General features: G+C 43.9%; 1 long non-coding RNA gene across 1 annotated transcript in view; it reads left to right on the top strand.

Annotated features, from left to right (window-relative positions):
- LOC145515183 (uncharacterized) overlaps positions 1-6299 on the top strand; it is a 36791-nt gene that overhangs the window by 696 nt on the left and 29796 nt on the right. The gene's annotated exons all lie outside the window — the stretch shown is intronic.

Below are 6299 nucleotides of genomic sequence, written 5' to 3' on the forward strand. Positions count from 1 at the left end.
GCGGGAGCGTGAGGAGGGGCTTCGAGGCGTCGGGGCCGGGCCTCCGGGCGCAGTGGGCGGGGCGGCACGACACGGCGCGGCGGGGGAGCGCACAGGTCTAAGCGTGCAGGCCCTCGGGGTGCAGTGGGCGGGGAGAAACAATTCATTACTGTAATCACCGCTAAAGGTGACTGCAGCCGGAATATTAAAACAGGCCTGCTCCTTGCAAGGAAAGTTATGCTAAAACCAGACAGTGTGTTAAAAAGAAAAGGCATCACTTTGCCAACAAAGGTCCCTAATCTCAAAGCTATGGTTCTTGCAGTAGTCAGATAAGGATGTGAGAGTTGGTCCATAAACAAGGCTCAACATAGTAGAATTGATGCTTTTGGCTTGTGGTGCTGGAGAAGAGTCTTGAGGGTCCCTTGGACTTCAAGAGATCAAACCAGTCAATCCTAAAGGAAATCAGTCCGGAATGTTCACTGGAAGGAGTGATGCTGGAGCTGAAGCTCCAGTACTTTGGCCACCTGATGGGAAAACCTGACTCTTAGAAAAGTCCCTGATGCTGGGAAAGACTGAAGGCAGGAGAAGGGGACTACAGAGGACGAGATGGTTGGATGGCATCACCGACTGGATGGACAAGTTTCAGCACGCTCCAGGAGATGCAGAAGGATGGGAAGCCTGGCTGCTTCAGTCCATGGGGTGGCCAAGAGCCGAACACGACTAAGCGACTGAACAATAACTGCTCCTCCCTCCACCCCTCCCATATAATCATCTCAGGCTTGAGTCTAGCACTAGCAATCAACCTGAATACACAAAATGTAAAATTATCCCTCAAATGTCTTCAGATTCTCCACTCTCTTAGGATCTTTTCCCACTATTACCCAGCACTAACCACCACACTTGTCAACAATCCAAAATTCAGCCCTATCCCCACTGGGTTTCATTGAACTGGAAAATATCCCACAAAAACCCACTTCTTTAATTCAAAGAAAATTTTCTACACTAGTATTAGACCATAGGGGCTCCCTAGGTGGCTCAGTGGGAATTTGCCCACAAATGGAGATGCAAGAGATGGGGCTTCAACCCCTGAGTCAAGGACCCCCAGGATTAGGAAATACAACCCACTCCAGTATTCTTGCTTGGAAAATCCCATGGACAGAGGAGCCTGGCAGGCTACACTCCATGGCGTTTCAAAGAGTCAGAGGTGACTGAGCACAGCGACCAGTGTATATTTCTCTTTGACTCTAGTGCTGATACAAGTAACTAGCATCACTGAAAATAATCTCCTAAAATGAAGAGTCTTTGTAGTCAATTTATTACTCTGGTCATATAAACCAGAAAAGGACAATAATAACCCTCCCTAACACTCGAGAAAAAACTCCAGCTCCATCACCAGTCCTGAAAGTTGAAATTCTAAACTAGTTCCTGAACACTTATTTCAGGATATTTATAAAATTATTAAGTGCCATGTCTTAATTAAAATTATCTTCCCAAAAATTTACTATATATTTCGTGCACTATGTGTGCCAGGATTTTACATGGAAAAGAATGAAACCTCTCATGTCCACAGTTGAATTTACTTGGGGTAGAGGAACAGGTAGATAAGTAGGAAAGTCCGGTGACCCGAGACCACATAGGAGCAGAGGCGCAGTTTAACAAGAAAAAAAGAACAAAAAACAGTACCACACGTTTCCAAGGGTGACTACACCCTACCATTTGCTGTAAACTCCGCTTCTGGGCATGAGGGGTGGGCGCAAGTGGGCCAGAGCAGATAACAGTCATGTTCCATCCATTAGTTGCCAAGGCATTTTGTCAGCGTTTAGAAGTACGTGGTGCTTCACTGGTGGCTCAGATGGTAAAGGAATCCACCCAGAATGCAGGAGTCTGGGTCCGCTCCCTGGGGTGGGAACATCCCCTTGAGGAGGGCATGGCAGCCCACTCATCTTCTTGCCTGGAGAACCCCATCGAGAGAGGAACCTGGGGGCTACAGTTCATGGGGACCCAAAGAGTTAACATGACTAAGCAACTAAGCACACACACATGGTGTTTCACGTCTCGAGTTGCACCACCGATTCATCATTAGTTTAAGTAACCATCTGTAACAGTTTCAAAATAAAAGCTGGAAATTCTGTGGGATAATAACCGTCAAAAGTAAGGTTTCCTGCTGATGAGGCTGAAGCGATTCAGAGGCCTGGGAACTAAAACCTGGCGTGGCCACAGGGCTGGGGGTAGCTGGGAGTGGGGGGCAGCTGGACCCAGGAATATTCCAGGAATGAGAATTATTTAGCAGTTAAAGTGAATAAGAACTAGCTTTGTGTGGGAGTGACAAGCTAGAATATAAAACACACAACTCTTAGAATGGGCTACTTCATACTAACAGTTCTAAGGAGAAAAATGTCTTGACTTCCACTTCTTCAAGGATCAAGCTTATTAGTCACTGCAGTGGCCCAGCGACAGTGCACCCTGAGGGGAATGCAGGACAGAGAAAAGCAGGCACCGTTCTGTGCTTTGGACATTCTGGCCTTGATATTTCAAGAAGGGCCGCTTGGGCCCATCCCTCCTCAGCAGGTCCAGATAAGTTTGGGGGATTCTCTCCTGGTTTCAGATCACCCAGTTATTGGCTGAGGACACCAAATTTTATTTGGCACTATATTAACATACACAGCCCCCCAGTTAAAAGATACATGCAGATCCTGGTTGAAAGATAGTGGGATTTCCTCAGTTGAAGACATTTTGTGGCACTTCCCTGGTGGTCCAGTGGTAAAGAATCCACCTGCCAATGCACTGGACACGGGTTTGATCCCTGGTCTGGGAGGATACCACGTGTCCAGGAGCAACAAGCCTGTGCAACACAAGTACTCAGCCTGTGCTCTAAAGCTTGTGCTCTGCAACAGAAGTAGCTACAGCAGTGAGAAGCCTGCACACAGCAACTAGAGAGTAGCTCCTGCTGCAACTAGAGAAAGTCCACGAGCAGCAAAACCGAATCAGCACAGCCGGAAACAGAAAAGACATTGAGTGCTGTGCACTGACCAAGACAAGGAGCGTCAGGACTCCTGTCTCCAAGCAAGGCCCGGCCAGGTTTATGGATTTTATGTACAGAATTCATAGCCCCTGGTCGCTGCAAAGAGAAAAAAGCCAGCGCAATAATGAAGACCTACCACAGACAAAAGTAAATTTCAAAAGTTATTAAAGAGAGAGAAAACTTCCTGCAATGAGAACTGCATTCTTCTTTATAAGAAGTGTTTCTGTTCTATGCTTGTGATGACTTAGCTTCAAATATGTTTGCAATAAACTTATTTACATCATAATATATAATACTTAAGTCAATAACTCTCAATGAAATGGAACGTCAAAATTACTAGATGATCATTTGATGGTAATTAGGCAGTTTATTTTTTGTTTAAAAATTTGAATGTATTTTCTTCCTTTTCTTTGCTGTTTCAGAAAGCTCTGTCAGATGTGGACAACAAATCAGATTGTAAAATATAAAATCTTGAGAAGACAGAGTTTATTTTCACCAAATTCATCAACTTTGCACCACTTATAAATATTTCCATATGTATTAACATACGGAGCTCAAGCCCTAAAGGAAATCTCTTCATGTTTTTAGGGCCTTTACTATGTCCCCTCTCATTGCCTTATGTGCATTTTAATCTTACACATCTTAAAATAACCCACAGACCAATGTATTTGATACTGTAAGGCAGGGAAGAAATGTAAATTAGACATTAAATCTAAGTCACAACATGGGGACAGAAAAAAAAAAGTAAGGAAAACCTATTGAAAAAACAAAATAGGGTGGCATGATTTGAGAGAAAATCATTGAAATTTACATATTACCATGTGTAAAATAGCCAACGGGAGTTTGATGTATGACACGGCACCCAGACCCACTGCTCTGTGAAGACCTGGAGGGATAGGGTGGGGAGGGAAGTGGGTTCAGGAGGGAGGGAATATATGTATGCCTATAGCCTATTCATGTTGGTGTAGTGCAAAAACCATCACAATATTGTTAAAAAAAAAACAACTAATTTTACTACAGCTGACACTGAACCACAGAGCATATTACTTATTTCTATAATGTGACATCAACAGTTTAATATCCTCTGGAAAACTGGACTTTTATTTAGTATTTATTACCTAATAAATATTTCCAAACATATAACGTTCATTCAGTTCAGTTCAGTTCAGTCACTCAATTGCGTCCAACTCTTTGTGACCCCATGGACTGCAGCACAGGAGGCCTCCCTGCCATCCATCACCAACTCCCCGAGCTTATTCAAACTCAGATCCATTGAGTTGTTGATGGCATCCAACCATCTCATCCTCTGTCATCCCCTTCTACCCCCACTTTCAATCTTTCCTAGCATCAGGGTCTCTTCAAATGAGTCACTTAAACGCCTCAGGTGGTCAAAGTATTGGATTTTCAGCTTCAGCATCAGTCCTTCCAATGAATATTTAGCACCGATTTCCTTTAGGAGGGACTGGTTGGATCTCCTTGCAGTCCAAGGGACTCTGGAGAATCTTCTCCAATACCACAGCTCAAAACAATCAATTCTTTGGCCCTCGGCTGTCTTTATATCCATATATGACTACTAGAGAAACCATACCTTTGACTAGATGGAAATTTGTTGGCAAATAATGCCTCTGCTTTTTAATATGCTGTCTAGGTTGGTCATAGCTTTTCTTCCAATGAGCAAGCATCTTTTAACTTCATGGATGCAGTCACCATTTGCAGTGATTTGGGAGCCCAAGAAAATAAAGTCTTTCACTTTTTCCATTGTTTCCCAGCCTACTTACCATGAAGTGATCAGACTGGATGCAATGGTCATAGTTTTCTGAATGCTGAGTTTTAAGCCAACTTTTTCACTCTCCTCTTTCACCTTCATCAAGAGGCTCTTTAGTTCTTATTCGCTTTCTGCCATAAAGGTGTTTCAGTTCAGTTCAATTCAGTCGCTCAGTCGTGTCCGACTCTTTGCAACCCCATGAACCACAGCACGCCAGGCCTCCCTGTCCATCACCAACTCCCTTAGTCTACCCAAACCCATGTCCGTCGAGTCATTGATGCCATCCAGCCATCTCATCCTCTGTCGTCCCCTTCTCCTCCTGCCCTCAATCTTTCCCAGCATCAGGGTCTTTTCCAATGAGTCAGCTCTTCACATCGGGTGGCCAAAGTATTGGAGTTTCAGCTTCAACATCAGTCCTTCCAGTGAACACCCAGGACTGATCTCCTTTAGGATGGACTGGTTGGATCTCCTTGCAGTCCAAGGGACTCTCAAGAGTCTTCTCCAACACCACAGTTCAAAAGCATCAATTCTGCGGCGCTCAGCTTTCTTTATAGTCCAACTCTCACATCCATACATGACCACTGGAAAAACCATAGCCTTGACTAGACAGACCTTTGTTGGCAAAGTAATGTCTCTGTTTTTTAATATGCTGTCTAGGTTGGTCATAACTTTCCTTCCAAGGAGTAAGCATCTTTTAATTTCATTGCTGCAATCACCATCTGCAGTGATTTTGGAGCCCCAAAAAATAAAGTCAGCCACTGTTTCCCCATCTATCTGCCATGAAGTGATGGGACCAGATGCCACGATCTTAGTTTTCTGAATGTTGAGCTTTAAGCCAACTTTTTCACTCTCCTCTTTCACTTTGATCAAGAGGCAAGAGGCTCCTTAGTTCTTCTTCACTTTCTGCCACAAGGGTGGTGTTATCTGCATATCTGAGGTTATTGATATTCCTCCCGGCAATCTTGATTCCAGCTTCTGCTTCATCCAGCTCAGCATTTCTCATGATGTACTCTGCATATAAGTTAAATAAGCCGGGTGACAATATACAGTCTTCACGTACTCCTTTCCCGATTTGGAACCAGTCGGTTGTTCCATGTCCAGTTCTAACTGTTGCTTCGTGAACTGCATACAGATTTCTCAAGAGGCAGGTTAGGTGGTCTGGTATTCCCATCTCTTGAAGAATTTTCTCGAGTTTGTTGTGGTCCACACAATCAAAGGCTTTGGCGTAGTCAATAAAGCATAAGTAGATATTTTTCTGGAACTATCTTGCTTTTTCGATGATCCAATGGATGTGGGCAATTTGATCTCTGGTTCCTCTGCCTTTACTAAATCCAGTCAAACATCTGGAAGTTCATAGTTCACGTCCTGTTGAAGCCTGGGTTGGAGAATTTTGAGCCTTCTTTTGCTAGCATGTGAGATTAGTGTAAATGTGTTGTAGTTTAAAGATTATTTGGCATTGCTTTTCTGTGAGGTTGGAATGAAAACTGACCTTTTCCAGTCCTGTTGCCACCGCTGAGTTTTCCAAATTTGCTG

Source organism: Giraffa tippelskirchi, chromosome 7 (assembly GCF_054371585.1).
Source record: "Giraffa tippelskirchi isolate mGirTip1 chromosome 7, T2T-mGirTip1v1.2.pri, whole genome shotgun sequence".
Taxonomy (NCBI): Eukaryota; Metazoa; Chordata; class Mammalia; order Artiodactyla; family Giraffidae; genus Giraffa; species Giraffa tippelskirchi.